At 45.8% G+C, this 16352-nt stretch overlaps 1 protein-coding gene across 1 annotated transcript in view; it reads left to right on the forward strand.

The window, feature by feature from the left end:
• Positions 1–396: 396 nt before the first annotated feature.
• KIAA1671 (KIAA1671 ortholog) overlaps positions 397–16352 on the forward strand; it is an 80150-nt gene continuing 64194 nt past the window's right edge. The window contains exon 1 of the mRNA XM_086761230.1: positions 397–588. The gene's annotated coding sequence lies outside the window, so the exon portion shown is untranslated. The remainder of the gene's footprint in view (positions 589–16352) is intronic.

Below are 16352 nucleotides of genomic sequence, written 5' to 3' on the forward strand. Positions count from 1 at the left end.
ACAGTTGCCCTCAGGGGGGCCGGGAGGCATTGGCGCCGGGGCCGGGACGCGAACCCGCGACCCTCCACTCCGCCATCGCCGCGCCCCGGGGCCATCGCCCGGCTGCAGGTGGAAGGGGCGGAGCCAACCGTGTGCGCGGCCGCCGGGCTGCGCGCGCCACGCCCCGCCCACCCCGCCGGCGCCGCGCCGGGTCGCCATGGTAACAGAGGCGCTTCCCGCCGTGCTCCCGGCGGCTCCTGGCGGCGGGGCGAGAGGGGCCGGGCCCGGGCCCGCCCCGCAGCCCGGGCGAGGCGGTGGGACCCGGGGCGGGGCACCGCCGGCGCACCCCTCCCGCTACCCCCTCCCCTCACCCCCCTCCGCGGCAGCCCCTCGCCCCCGGGGAGCGCGGAGGGGCGGCCCAGCCGCTCCGCCCCGCCCCCGGGTGGGGGTGTCCGGCCGTGCCCGGTCGCCGATCACCTCGGCCGGGCAGGCCGCTGGGGCTCCGCCGTGCTCAAAACTTAAGTTAGGAACTTCCTCACCCCCCCCACCCCGCTTTTAGCGGCGGAGCCAGCGCCGTCCCACGCGTGGGTTCTTCGCTGTCCCGTCTGGGTAAGTGTCGGGGGGGGGCCCACGGGTGAATGGCGCGGAACCGCGCTGGTGGCGGCGGGGACAAAGGCGGCCCGGCCCGGTGAGGCACCGGGCGGGTCCGGTTCACTCACCCGGAGGGGAGCGCGGCCCCGGCCGCCCTCCTCGCCCCCCCGTTTCTCTAGAAGCGCGGTGGGGGGGGGACCCGGGGTACCCTTGCTGCTCCCGGCTCCCCGAAGAATTTTGGGTTCACACCGGGGCTCGGGGGTCCGGTAACGACGGTGTGGGGATCGTCCTCTCCGTTTGTTTTTTCACTGCGTCAGAGCCAAGGGCGAGGGGAGAAGTTGGGTCCTGGTGAAAAAAAAACAAACAACCCTTCGTGGGTTGAAATTGGGGGTGGGAGGTCTGCGTGGGGTTATAGGGAGTTGCGTCGTGATTTTGGTGGCTCGTGGGTCTCATGTTCTGCAGATTAGAGCCTTGTTTTGTAATCCAAGATGACTTCTGTAAGCGCTGCAATTATCTCTTCCCCCTCTGGATTAGCGATGGTAATGTGCTTGGCGTTCTTAAACGTACAAATAAAGATTTCTCCCCCCCACCCACCCCACAGAGCCTCCAGCCCGCTGCTGGGGTGCGCAGCCGTCCGCGGGAGGGACGCGGGCCTCCCCCAGAGCGGTGCGTGACTCCCTCCTGCCTTGGACCTCAGGAAACGCATCTTCTCTCTCGAGTTAGTTTGAAGTCCCACTTTAAGGTCATCGCGCCACTTCTTTTCAGTTGGGGATGCCGCGTACCTTTGCGTGTTGGCATATCAGCCCGTGCGTGTGCCTTTGTTTTTATTTTAGAAGCACGTCTGACGTTTGGGTGGGCAGATTTGTATTGCTCTCTTCTATTATGCAACCCATTTGTCCGTTTTTCTTCCTAACTCAAAGCATAAGCAGTTTAGGTGTGGAGTTCTGCGCGTGGGTGGAAATAGCTGACCCAAAAGATGGCACGGAGGTCAGTTCCCATTTCCCTGAATTTGCATGGAGTAGTGCGCTTGGATTTGGGAGGAAGCAAAATCGGGATTCTGAAAGGGCGCAGCTAATCTGTGAAATTGCTTTATTTCCTGTGTGGTGCTGCGTCGAGTCGTGTAAAAAGCTTTGCCTTCCTGAGGTTGTTTGCGGCATTGTTACTGCTCTTGCATTTCTCCCATCCGAAGGTAGGAGGTTAATCTTGTGGGTTCAGGTATTGACTTGACTTCTATTTCTGTGGCGTAATCCCTGTGACTTTGATTTGTGTGTGAGGAATGGGATTAAGGGAAATCACACTTGGCAGATGGCGGAGTTCTCTATACCATTAAGAGGTATCGTAACCTTTTATTATACCTACAGATCTGATTCTTCAGAGTTTAGTAATGTAATTATTTCCAAGATAAAGTATAGCTCATGATAAAATACTGGTACTGCGATAAAGGAATTGCAGCATATAGCAATTGATATTTTATCAAAACCGGTGCTTTGCTCCACTGCGGTAATTGCAGGCAATTTTCATGGTAGGCTGAGGAGGTAAACTGTGTTTCCAGGGTAAATGCGAAGTTGTTTAGCTGCTTCAGAGGTACTTTTTGTCAGAACTGAAGGTTGTCGGTATTTTATTTTCCTTGTCTCTCTTCCTCTCCTCCATAACTTAGAAGGCTTTGCATCTTTTTAACGACCTCATTAAAATACTGGGGGTTTTTTTTTTGTTTTTCTGTGACATTTTTAGGGTGTGGTAGGGAAACGGGCAATGCATGGCAGAAATGCTAATAAAGTTGCCTGGCAGCTTAATCCAGGTAAAGACTTACCCAAAAAACTTTCAAGAGTTTATAAACTTCTTTTTTTTTGCCTTTTTTGGTAGGATTTTCTTCACTGTGTGCTATGCCTTTCTATGTAAAAATAGTCAAGGATATTTATTAGCAACAGATCTATAAAGCCTTTCTACTTTAGAAAATTAAAGAGGTAGGAATCCTATTTAAATAGAAGGTGTTGTCTGTAGTTCACTTCTGATAGATGTACAGTTTGTTGAAAATATCCTTTAGTCTGTTCTCTTTCAGATGATGCTCTGAACTAATTCTAAACCGAATGTTTCTTTTCCAGTATATAAAAGGTGTAGAACAGAGTGACTCTGGAGTCCCTAGAGGAAGTCAAAATCTAGGACTGTTTTCTCAGTGAAATATTTGTAGTTTTTATTTCAGCTATCTCGTTTTATATATGTAGTAAATGATGTGAGTGTCACCAGGGTTCGTGCGCACGCTGCAGTTCTAGAGGCTGCCTGCCGCACGGCTGGAGGAGAAGGGGCAGAGTACCCATCCGCGTTCCTCCTGGCCTGGGCTCTATACCTGACTAGATATCCACAGATTAGGGAAATGTTAATGCCTGATGGTTAGACACCTCGGATCATTGCCATACTGAGAGCTCTGTGTAGTGATGATGGTGGTGTTTGGTGGTTGGGTTTAGTTTTTTATTTTTTTTTTTATTTTTTTTTTTTTAGTACTGTTTCCAACCGTGTGTAGCACTGTAGTCTTGGCTGCTAACTGAGCCCCTTGTGTGTCTGCAGACTCCTCTGACAGTAGTAATGTGCTTCTTGGATGCCTGGTTTCTCCCAAAGAGGAAAAAAAAAAGATGACTTGGAAATAGATTTTATTGAAAGAAAGAATTTCAGACTCTAAGGTCTATGTCTGAAAAGTTTGCCAGCCCTTACTGCTCTGTGGATGGAAGGTAAAATTCAGACCACATGTGAAAGCAGCAAGTCCTGACCAGCAGGTCCTGGGTGGAAGGCAGATGGAGAGCTCGGGTATGCCACCTCCTGGGATTCTTTGCATGGCTCTTTGATTTTGTTTGGGTGTTGTCCTGGACTCTGCTCCATTCAGTGCTTCGGTTTCTCTGGCTACTAGATAATTCTGAAACCAGTCCTGTCACCTCCCTTCCTTTTCACACATGCTTGGTTTCTGTAAAGTGAAAAACGAGCGCTCTCTCCTTGGTGAAGAATATGTTGCTGTGTTCGCTGCCTAGTCCTTCCCTTGGGATTAGTCTATGTCTGATCTTTGGTCATGGAGCTTTCTCTCTTCGGGTAGATTTTCCAAGTATCGTCAGGATCAAGTTGATAGAACTCCTAGCGATTTTTCTCCTGTACTTGAGTTTTTAAATGATGGTAAGAAAACTTCCTGTAGTTGTGAAAACTTCGGTCTCCTGATGCTTGTGGGGAGTACTCTGCAGATCAGGGACACAGGACTCGGGATCAGATTTGAGAGGGTTGCTTCGAGCGTGCCAGTTAGGGACACAGTGCAGTGGTGGCTTCAGAGAACTACCTCTCTCATCCCTTTGGCTGCTCATGTGTTTAAAAGTTGTGCTGGTTTCTCACTGACGAGTCTCATATACCGAGATTTTTCTCTAAGACTTGATATGTTTTTTCTCAAATTGATATTCCACAGAAACAGGTAACTTGGCGCTGCTGACTAGCCAGGGCAAGTTTCCTTTGGCAAGGAAGTCTGTCATACTGAGTTGTGTGCTGTGTAGTTACTTAAAAATGTGACAAGTAAAAGGGGAGGGGTGTGTGCTTGCGTGTCTAGATGCAAGTTTTAACATTCTGCATCCAGTTACATGTAATGTCACTGTTCTTTTCTTATTTTCAAGCTATTTCTTTTTGTAGGATGTGTTAGCACATGAGGATACAGATAATGCAGTTGGAAGTCTCACTTTCATAGCTTGGTAAACGTACATGGTGCTGTCAGTAGTAGGGAGGTATTAACGTCTTGGCTTTTCTGCTAACTTATGTTATTAATTTATTTCTTAATGCAGGCACAACCTTTTGGGACTCCTTCTTTGATTCTTAAGTAGCAGGCAGCTTTTGGGAGGAAAGTACTGTACCTATTCACTACTTTAAAGAGACATTCACAGGATAGGAGATCACGCTGTATTCAGTGGGCTGTTTGTAAAAGCGAGATTGAAGTAAACTACTTAATCCTGCAAGCCCAGGCATGAAGCTTGCAGTGATGCTGTGAGCACAGTCTGTATCACTTCTTTGTGCTTGATACGCAAGGGTGACTGGAACCTCAGAATGTTGCAATATTTTAGGTGAGTTTTTTGTTTTGTATGTAGGAATCACCCAAAAATATCATATGGAAAAAGCCACAAACTTTTTGCTTTTGCCTATTTAAACGAAGGCTCCCTGGCTACAGTAGTAGCCTTTGCAGGGTAAAGCACCGCGTGCTTGTCTTGGGTTTGTGGCCAAAGAGGCTGGAATAACAACATCAGGAGAGCCCTGGCATTCCCTCTGCACTAAACTAGTCTTGAATCCTAATCACAGCCTCCTGATTGACCATGGACCTGGGAGATTTAACAGTTTAACTGGAAAACATGGGGATTGGTAAACTCCAGCCGCACCTGCCCTCTGCAGTTGAATGTGCAGACTTTTCCTGAAAACGCACAGGAACTTGCTGTTGTGTTGCCCATATACGCGCTCCCAGTGAGCTGTGGCTGTATGGAGCTGATTCTGAGGAGATGCTCTACTTGCTGGATTGAAAGAGGTGAAAAAAGTTGGGGTTTTTTGTTTGTTTTTTTTTTTTTTTTTTTTTCCCCCCTTGATTGACTTTCAGTAAGTTTGGAGGCCATACATAAACTTTTTTCTGAACACTCAGACCTTTCATTTGAAGTTCTAGTAATACTTTAAAAAGAGTAACAAATCAAAACCAGAACAAGTCAGTTACCGTGTGCCTTGAACGGGCTTCTGTGGGTGAGGTGGTTTCATGTGCAGTGGGCTTTCCCTGTTGTAAAGTAGTGGGAAAAACAAGATCTTCAGAAAACCTGGGCACTGAGTTCTGGCAAAATACACTAGATTTAGTTTGACTATTCTATGGTTTTTTGCAGCTATTGGTTAAAAAGAATCAGTAACGTTTCTCTCTTTTTGTTTGCTGTGACTGGATATCAATTTATGCTAGTGTGACCTGAACATCTATCAGAAAGGGAGATGTAGGTCTACTGACGATTTTCCTCAGGCCTAGGCTTAAATAATCTAGATTCTTAAAAGAAGTATACTTCCATAAACAGTTTAATATTTAGATTCTTTTCTCAAATCAAGGTGACTTATTTTCTTGCTTCCCGCTGTCTTTGGTTGGAAAAATGTAATGCTGGAACTTTGCAGGCAAGAAAGCCTACATACAGCTTTCCAAATCCTTTGGAGTTATTTTTCAATGCATCTATATAAATAGGAGATTGCTAATAGATGTTTTCACAGTTCTGAACATCTTACGATTACATTGAAACAATGGGAGTTGAATATTCATACTCTTCATCTCTACAAAACATGCTTGAGGAGAGGAAATTAATTTTTTCTTAGGCTTGTATGAGTGCGGTGATGCAATCTGAGCAGTCTAGGACTACAGAGGATTATTATCCAAAGCATTGCTTGTTTTTGTTTTGAGTCATGTCCTGTGAACACACGTAAACATTGCGGGGGTGGGAGGGGGGAATCTGGGCTCCTTTGGAGCCACTTGCAGGGCCCTTCATTAGAAGTTCTTATCAGAATTAAGTGCCAAAACTTTCAGTTCTGGGCTATAGTAAAGCTGCTGCATGCCTGAAAGGAGATAAGTGTTGGTCTCGCAGCAGTGTGAGAACAGAAAGCTTCTTACTGTTGTAGCAATTATGAGTCAGGATGGTCATTAGCCTGCTGTAACAAGTAGAAAGAGATAACCAAGCCTTCAGCACCCCAATTGTTATCTGCACGGTTTTCACTGAGAGGGAAGGCACATCCATGTGCGTTCCCGCAGCCTCTTTAAAGAGCGTATGCATGCGGCACGCGAACGGCTCTAGCTTTGCTGTAGTTTTTACTTGTCTTCTTTACAGAATTAGCGTGGGCTTTAATGCGAAGTGGGAGGAGATCTAAGCCTTGTTTCCAGGTCAAAATACCCCTTTAATTTGGTTGGGGGCTGGGGAGAGAATCGCCACCAGTGAGCGGCCTGTTAGCTGTGGCTGCGGGCTTGACCCACTTTCGGCTGGGCAGCGCGCTGCGCGGAGCTCCGGCGTTGCGCGAAGCGTGTGTGCTTGGTGAGCCGGGCCGGCCCCGGAACAGCTTCAGCTGCGCCGCGGGGGCAGCGCCGGGCTGTGAATGGGATGGGTGGCGAAAGCAGAACAAAAATAAATTGGCTCCATTTTGTCCTTTAAATCTAAAAAATTAAGTTTGGCACATTGGGGAAGAGGTGAAGATGCTGGTGCTTTACTTTGTTAGTTTTTCTTTAGTTCTAGTAGTTAAAAACAAATTTTCCCCTTCATGGTTCCTAAGGGTAAAAAGCTGCCAGTATTGTAGTGAAATGCATGGAAACACGAGTATTTGTGTGTGCTTTCGCTAGTGCAGTGGTGTTGCCATACACATCAGCCCCTTGTGTTTATATTTTCATAGCGATGGCGTTTTCAGGCCTTTGTATCGGTTAGATACATGCTTTCTGCGCTCTCCAACAAGAGGTATTAATAAATGTGAAGTTCTAAAACTTGTTATTCCTACTGTTGCAGAACTAGGATGACCTTTATTTTACAGTCTTGATGAGAATCTGATAGACATAAATAGGAGTGGAATTTAAATTTGTCTTTGTTCCGCTCTTTTAATGAGCTCAGACTTCAGCTCAGATTAAGTTGGGCGGCTTTTTCAGTTCGGCCGCGGTATCAGTAGCTCTTGGTAGGGAGCGGGTTGTGCCAAAATTTAAGAGGGATGTTTATCTGCTGCAAGTATGTTCAACCATACAAGGCTTTCGATGGACAAAGCCGTCTCATCCGTAACGAAAGCATTCTGCCCAGCAAAGCCATGATACATTTTAAGCAGGGCTGGAATTTTTGGCCACCATAATTGTGTTTGATATTTCATGAGACCACTCGGAATTCTGCATTGAACGAAGCGAGTGCAGATGCCTTTCTAAAACGGGCGTTTATGCTGAAGTTGTGCAGCTCAGCTGGCTCGTTCCTTTACTTGGAGACCTTACAAGAAATGTCAGTTTTATTATTTGTTGTCAAACAGTGCTCTTTCTGTACTGGCACTATTAAATGTCAGATATTAGTAGAGTTTGCCCTCAGAATGTTTTAAGCAACGTGATTGCAGGCTTGCCTAAATATCATCCCGTTGTTGCAGTACACATATACAAATGATACAGGGTTGTTCTTTTGCGTGTTTGAGCCCACAATAACAGTTATGTCCAAGAAAAGAGAGATCTTGATTCATGCAAATAATACTAAGTAGGAAGGAGGTATCCACTATTGCGCCATGGTTGTGTGAGCCTGCAGAGAGGTTTCTGCATCTCTGACCTGTTTTCACTAAACTTGACAGGGCAACGGATGTTTCCTTGACTTCTTTCTTGTTACGGTTAAATCAGAGTTCACACAGGAGAGACTCATCAATAGTTACAGGTCAGCATTTCAAGAAGGTCAGGGAAACTGGTTTCTGCGTGGTGAGCATTATGCTAATTCCGTTGTTAAACATATTGGAATTGCGCTTCCTTTTGCTTCTGCAGTGCTTGCAGATTCCACAGAGCCTTTGCTCTGCGCGCGGAGTGCAGAGGGTTAGTTTTGGACAGGGAGAAGCTTTCTTGTACGCTGTACTGTGATCACATGCGAGAAACGTGTCTGCAGATCTCGGTTTGTATCCAGTTCTTTACATTAAGTACTTGCTTAAGTAGCGTCACTGCCGGGCTGGTGCTTATGAATGAAGAGGAAATCTGAGGAGATGATACAATGGAGAGGCTGAAGCCGTGTTTAGGATGAAATACCTATTTTCCTCTCTCGAAGGTGCTTTATATTGGGATAAAAGACGTGGGTAGGCTAGCAGCTGTAATGATTGAATTCATTGTTTCTGTGTGTGCAAAAATGAGATGGGAATGTGCATTGAAGCAGATGTGTAACTTAGGTCTGGTTACTGGCACCTCTCACAAACAATGCTAAGCCTTTTCTCTCACATTTGGTCTTAAATACTGGGAATGTGTGTGAGTATTGTTTCCTAACCGGCATATGTACTGTCTTTAGAGATTATTTGTGATGTGTTAAAGCATATGTGGTGTATGTGTAACATAAAGATCACACAGAGAGCTGTGTTTGTGGATACTGGACTGTTGCACCCCATGCAAAAAGCAGTTAATTTTGAATCCAGTTTTTTTCTTTGCACTGTAGATGTATGGGTTGACTAAGAGGGTTTTTGCACAAGCTTGGCTCTGTGAGGAGTAGGTTAGTATGTTTTTCAAATTGTTTCCACAAGTCCCAGCTCCATTGAGTTTTGTGTTTTGTTTTGTTGGTGTTTTGGTTTTTTTTCCCTTTGGTTTTTTTTTTTAATGTAACTGCTTTAATTCTAGATTAGTACACTTTCAAAATGCTGCTTTTATAGATGCTGAAAATGGTTACTTTGAGGTGAAAGATCTTGCCATCTCTTCTGTTTAGCTTGGCTCTAGAAATGATAATGCTCTTAAGTCTGTTGCGTCTTTTCCTGATAATGCTGGGAAGTTGAACTTGGTGGTATGGTTCTTGATGAATTTGAAGGATCGTTATACCTCGGGACGGCTGTAGCCATCTCACACGTTCTCGGGGCAGGGTGACTTCTCCTTTCCTGCCCACCTCCTGCTCAGGGCTGCTGGAGTCTGGAGTTTTTTTACTGCTTTCAAACCTTTGTAAACTGCTCTGCTCCATTTTCTGCTTATGTTGGCTCTGTCAAATACTGTGAGGCAACTCTGTTCTGGAGATCTGCATCTCAGCATCCTGTTAATTACACTGGTTCCACCAGGACTTGGTTGCTGATGGGAGTGTGGAAAAAACCTGTGAATGTGGGAGGGGCACCTAAACCCAGCATTTTGAGAACAACTTCAGGAGTGTGGCGGAGATGGCAGGTTAGCATCTGGAGAGCTTTAAAACTGGTAACAGCCCATATTGGAAGGCAGAGGATGCCGCTTGGACACTGGGCCGCCTGGCAGCTTCCTGCTCAGCTGCTCCTGCTTGGGGGCTCTCTGAGTCCCTGGCACTGCTTGGAGCGTGGTGGTCACTGCCCGTGCTTGATGGGCTCTGGCTGTGGAGCGCTCTGATGTGTTTGAGGGTGGGGTAGGAACTGCTAACAGAACAGGGAGAGTCCGCACCTGAACTCATCTTCGGAGAGTGACCGGAGAATGGACTGTTGGCCAGGTTTGATGGTTCTGCTCTGGGTTATGCCTGAAGAGTATACTGGAGAGGAGGCCAGAGTGAAAAACTTCAGGCTTGAAAGTATATTTTAAACTACATAATCAAGAGAAGGTTGTTTCAAACTGTTTAACCAGTATTGGCTTTAAACCAATGTGCAAGACAGTGTTTAATAGCCAGTCCAACTTACATTAGGCATCAAAATCTGTAGGGTTTATCATTTTGCTGCAGAACAAATAGGCCACACACTGCCTGGACACTGGGGGTTTGTCAGGTAGATCCCTTCTCCCACCCTGTAGATCTGTTTTTGTTCACCCTGATTTTTGTCACTTTGGCTCTTGAACCTGAAGCCTTCTAGGGAGGGGAACTCAGGCTGATCAGTGCAATTCCTGGGCAGAGTTTGTGTCCAGTAGTGTCCGTGGTGTGCTGGTTGGTTTGTAGGTGGTGAAAGAAAAGAAAAAAATAGGCCAGTCTGTTTCAGTTTCTGAAATGGACAATTGCATTGGTGGGGGGAAAATACTTAAGACTATTTTCTGCACATGTGAAAAAGCAGATGTGACGACTGAGGGAAAAATGGGAGCCTTATCATCGAGGCAACGGCAGTAGCTCCTCTGGCACGTAAAACCCAGCAACGTTTTAATGAGCGTGCAGCTTGGGGCAGGTTATGATGCCTGACAGGAGGCAGCACGCTGCTGCAGTAACGTGTCCTTCCCAAATTAATTCTGTGTTCAGTACGCAAGGAAGAGATCAAAGAGCTGTCTGAAAACTGTTAACAACCTAAGAGGCAAAAAGATTGATTTCAAAGTATGTAATTGTTTTGTAGAGCAGAGGATGACAGAAGGGATTCTGGCCCAGGGAGTGGTAAATGCTACCAAATATTTTGCTTTTATAACAATATTTATTTATTTTTTTTTAACTCCAAATAGATCCACCTATCTCTTGCTAGTTAGTAATTATTTCAATATTTATGAGAAGCAAGTGGAAATTGTAAATCTGATAGTCATGCCCATTTGAATTTAAATGAGTTTTAATGGCTCTGTCTGTATGCTGAAAGGCATAACTAGAGTAAAATTAATCCAGTTGAAGATTGTTAATAATTGGCTTGTTCAAAATTGGGTCGTCCTTTAAGTACAGCATTTGAATTGCTGCTGTAGGAGCAGCAAGTTGGGAAAAGGAGGGTTTTTATCAGATAACCTCCCCTCCGTCACTCGTAGTGCTGGGCAATGTGGCCAGGAGACTGGGATTTTCTGTGCCATGTGGTGTTGGCCTACTGGAACTGGTGCTGAAGTTGGGTTTTCAGTGTGGTCAGGCACTGGAAAATTCCCCCAAGAGTTGATGCCAATGTCGTGTAAACCCAAGTCCAGTTTCAATTCTACTACTCAGTCCATTTTGCCTTAAATGTTTTTGGGTGATGGGGACCACACATAAAAAATGGTCGGTCATAAAAACTCGTCTGTATTAACGCGTCTGAGAGGGACGTGTCCGGATCTGTGTCGGTGGGCGCACAAAAGGAAGTTTGTCAGTGAAGCTGGGGTTTGTCTTGGCCGTGCCAGTCAGCCCTGGGCCTGCGGGCCCTGGGGCCCGGGACGGAGCTGCTTCCCCCTTTCTAGCAATTCAGTGTTGTGTGTGCCGCCACCATTGTTATTGTCAGATGTTAGGAATGTCGTTAGTCAAAATTTGGTAAATAGTGCCTATGACTTTTTTTGTTTTTTAACGTTTGTGCCCAGCACACTTAGTTGCGTTCAGTGGTAATTCTGAGCTGAACCCTGGAGAAGCAAAGCTGGGCGCGAGGCGTAGTTCAGTGTGGGCCCTCGGCGGCCCCGCTGGCAGCGCCTTTAGATGCTGCTCGCTGGGACCACCTGCCTGCCTTGGATGGGAACGGGAGAAGTGGGATGGAGCTGTGGTGTTTTAGTGTTCGCTCTGGCAGCCTGCTGTCATAGCGTTTGTCTTTCCCAACAGTAGCGGTGAGATAGCATTGTTGTCCACTTCAGATAGGTACTGCCATGGTGCAGCTCTGCAGCAGGCTTCATCTTTCAAAGCTTCCTACAGCTTAGATGATCAGGCTTAGAAATTGTTTGTTTGTTCATGGAACAGAGTAGTCTGTTCTTGGGAATCGTCCCTGTTTAAAGCAGAGCCAGTTCAGTCCGTGTTTCTCCCATGATGCTGCAGTTCATTTCTAGAGTTGTGCTCAGGACAGGTATTTTCAGCTTGAGTGACCATGCTGGACTACATGCTTCTGTTATGACTAACGCGGATATTTGAAAGGTAGAATGGTGGACTGAATGGAGAAGTTGCTGCTAGCCATTACTGGCTGTCTGCATTGAAAGGAAAAGTGTCGTTAGAAGCAAAATCCAAAGCTGTTGAGCACAGAGCTTTTTAGTGTATTATTTTTAAGAAAAGAAGTGGAAAACAAGCTAGTGGAGACATCAAATGGTATAGTTGTAAGAGCCGAAGAAGAACATAAATGTTTGTAACAAGAATATGCAACAACAAACTTCTTTTTGACTAGGTGGAAGCTTAGAAGCAGCATAATCTATGACAGCATCTTTGCTCTAGGTATTTTGTCTGCAGGTGGCACGTGCTTTTTGTGAATGAGTCTTTTAGCTGGTGATTGTGCAGCTTCAGAATCTGTTCTGCAAGGCAAGTACAGCTGTAAAACCAATACAGCGTAAATCCTCTTGCTTTTTGCAGAAGCAAAGGAGTCTCAATGCTTAGACCTCAAATATAGATGCAAGTCCACCCCCTGCCCCTGTATGTGTGCAGGACTGGGGCTGCCGTGGTTACGCAGCTCTTCTCCTTCTTGTGACGCTGCGCAGGCGCTGGCCGGTACGTGGGTCTCCGCGCCTCTGCTTTCTTGCATAGAGAGATGATGTTCTCCCCGCTGCCTGACAGGTCTGGCTCTGCTCTGCCTTCTGAGCAAACTGTGTTTTCCCCAAAGACGTTTTCCCAGGATCAGTGGGTAGTCACTCTTTAATAGTTGGTGGTGGTGGCTGTATAGTGGCCTGAGATGGCTGGCTTTGAACCTCCATGGGGAGAACACGTCCTGAGGATTAAAACAGGAGGAAAGCTGTCTTCCTGATGGAAACCATGCAGTTTAGCTCTGCCCAGGTGTTCTGTCTTGGAGAAGATGCACATTTGTATACACACACACATATAACTTTTAATCTGTCATGATTCTTTTTGGTCTTCTATCTCATCACTCTGTTTCCTTTGCTGTCCATTGGGTTCAGGTTTTCTGCAGGTGATTAAACTGCTGAAATGATCTCCTGGCCTGTTGAAGGTAGTGGTCCAAGACCAGTAGCCTCAGGTTTTCTTAAAGTCTTGATGAAACTTTGTTCTTTTCTACCTATGGCAATACCTTAATCCCTTTTTCAGCGATCAGGTGAATGTATAAAAGACATACCATTTATAAACTAGGACTGGCGATTCCAAGACAATCATGGAACAACGCGAGCTGGTTATAATTCCTGAAGGTGGTTGGCCGTGCCAGTCCACAAATGTGTTTTCCAGCACTGGAAATCCTGTTAGAATTTGAAGAGGAGGATCAGAGGATTATGGGCTTTGTCCTTTCCTACAGTCCCTTCTGACACAGAAGCACCTGCCAGGCATAAAGGCAAGCAGGAAATGTCTTCTCACACCGTGCTATTTCTGTAATAAAATGACCTTCGGAAGCTCAGTTTATATGAAATGATCTGTTCCCTCGGATTCCTTCCCGGGTGCCGAGGGTGATGTGTGAGGTTTATTTCTGAAGGCTTCATAGCCTTTGCTTGCAAGCAGTAGTTCTGTGAAGGCACTTGCCTATTTTTGTAACAAGTAGGTGGATTTTTTTTTTTTTTTTTTTTTTTTGTAAACCAAAGCCCATAGATCTGTTTCGCTTGATACTTTGACTTGCGTGCCATTTCGGGTCAGAGGCGCACTCATCTCTTGTGAGTAATGAGTGCTGCACCTTTTGCAGTTCTCATGAGCTGTGCTTCTTTCCATACTGGCTGGCAAGCTTAGTGAGGTGTTTCACTGTAGGGATTTTCTGAGGGGAATTTTAACTTCGCATTTGCTCCATGAAGTAAATAATTTCAGTGTCTGTGTAGTTTTCACCAGTATTTTGGGAGGAGACTGTCCCGATAATACCGTTGCTGCTTATAAACCGTTTGCAGCAGCTGGTAGCTCTCAAGGCAGCAAGTGCAGTGAGCAAAATGGAAAATCCAGTGGTGATGTCTGTGTCCTGTCAGCTCTGAGACTGGAGACAGTTGTCTTTTGTCTTCCCTTACTGCCACGCGGATGAGAAGTACACAATTACAGTGACTGTTTCCAGGTGTGGGTGGTCTCCCAGCTCCTTTTTCTGTAGAAATGTAGTACTGAACATGGCATTCTGTAGGGGAGTAACAAAGGGAAGAATGCCAAAGTTTGGTTTTTTTTTTTTTTCTTTTTTTTTTTCCAGTCCTGTATTTCTGTCTGTGCTGTAGGCAGCTGGCTCATCCATCTCCTTCAGCTGTGTCCACGGTGTGCCTGCCAAATGAGAGTATTCACACTCAAAGCTGGAGCCTCCAGAGAAAACGCAGCCCTGCCTCGCCTCTGCGGGCTTCAGCTAGGAAGGGGTGGTTGAAAGTGCTGCCAGCTCGAGGTCAGGGGGGTCAGAAGCTACTTCATGTGTTTCTGAAACAATAAAGAACCAAATGTCACCTCTTGTAAAGGAAGGTCATGGAGACCATACACTCAAAGGAGGTATAAATAAATCAGTATGTGATTAATTTCATCGTATTCATGATGTGCAGCATAAGAGTATGAAAAAGACATAGGCAGGGGTTTTACCCCGTTCCTTTAGAATCTCTGAAAAAAAACCTTACTCTTTCAAAATTTATTTTTTTTATATACAGTTAAAAATCAAGTTAAGCTTCCTCCAGCAAGAACATGGTATTGTTCCTACAGATTAACTAGGAGGAAGTTTTATAATGATTCTAAAAAGGCTTGAGAAGAAATTTGCCAGATCCCAAATTAAAGCATCCAGCCTGCGGTGTGTCAGGGGTGGAACTGATCTTTGGGAACTGCAGGTAGACTAGAGTTCTGCCTGAAACAACTGAACGTCTCCCTCGAAGAGCCTTGCTTTGACAGCTTTTTCTTGGTTTAGTTCCACAGTCAATTTTTCTTGCTTGTAGCCAAACCTGATCATTAATATTTCATTTGGCATGCAATGCAGTTGTTTCTGGAATGTTTTTTCATGCTAAACTGCATACGTTGGGGGGAAGTTGTTTGCAGGCCTTGTTAGCAGGTGAAACACATTTACGAGGATGAAACCTAAAAGAATATTAATAGGACTTGAAGCTGACCACAAAAGCAAATGTTTGATGACATAAGCAAACAAAACAGCGCTGAGGCCTGCTGGGAATACTGACCTTCCGCACAAACACGCTCTTAGCCTGACTTCAGCCTCATCCAGTAATTTGTGCTGTTCCTGCTCAATGTCATCTGCTGGCAGAAATCAAGATCTAGCTTTTGTTCTCTATTTCAACTGGCAAAAGAATTGGACTTTCTGAAAATACCCACCCACTAATGAGCTGGGTGGAATCCCTCCTGCATTCTGCTAGCTGGAAATAAAACATGACTCACCCAGGAGGGTGAGGATGCACAGCATCTGGTACTGAAAAATGATGATTCACCAACATTTCAGTGTTTTTCCTTTGGTGGGGGTTTGTTCTAGCTCAGTCTCATAAGACTTTCAAAACAAATTAGACCCTCTGTGAAACTTGGAAGGGAAAAGAGCTTCCTCTGAAACTATCAATGAGAGGGTTGTGGAGAATGAAGTTACGGAAGAATGAGATGTAATGAGGTGCTTGTACAGGTCAGAGGAAATGCCTAACGTGCTCTTTCAGTCTGTGTGCTCTTGGTGGATCTCTCTCTTGAGGAGAACACACTGGCAACGATGTACGAAGAGGAAAAACCCTAACCAAGAGTTTGCTTTTGACACGGTTTATCTTGACAGAGAAGTAGTTACTCTTAGTTGTCTGTGGAACAGTGGTGATCGTCCCCAAAACTCGGAATGCAGAAATTTTTGGAGGTCTTCTCAGAGCTGAAAACCCTGAGAATGGGTAATTGCTAATAAATGTGATGGCCATGCAGGGGAAAGGTCGCAGGTGATGTTTGGCAGGATCTGTTTTTGCTGGGGAGGATCATGGATTCCTCCTTTAAAACCACTTGGCACTACAGAGGAGCAGAGTGGCAGGAAGGGTGGTGGGCACCGTGTCCGTCACTGCTGCGTCGGGGGATCTTTTTAAAAGGTGATATTCTGAAACAGTTTTCTAGAAATAACTGGAAGCAAACGCCCTCTGGTTCCAGGGCTGTTCCACCTGCTGCCTTTTCCTTCTGAGCAGCGTGCAGACACGTGGCCGGACGGACAAGGGCGAGGGATGTTACTGCTCGCTGGAGGTGCCGCAGTTTTGTAGATTAATCCTGTTTGGTTACTTTTTATAGGTGACACGCAGGCATTGTTATGAATACTACACGACTGCCAGCTGCGGAAGCAGACAATTACACATACTATTTTTCACAAGTCATTCCCTGCAGACTGACCTTTGTCTCACAAATTCAAGGAAGTTTGGAGGATGACTCCCTCTGCCCCACAGCTGTCACAGTGCGTTCCATCTTGGTTAT

Source organism: Chlamydotis macqueenii, chromosome 17 (genome assembly GCF_036417535.1).
Source record: "Chlamydotis macqueenii isolate bChlMac1 chromosome 17, bChlMac1.mat, whole genome shotgun sequence".
Lineage (NCBI taxonomy): Eukaryota > Metazoa > Chordata > Aves > Otidiformes > Otididae > Chlamydotis > Chlamydotis macqueenii.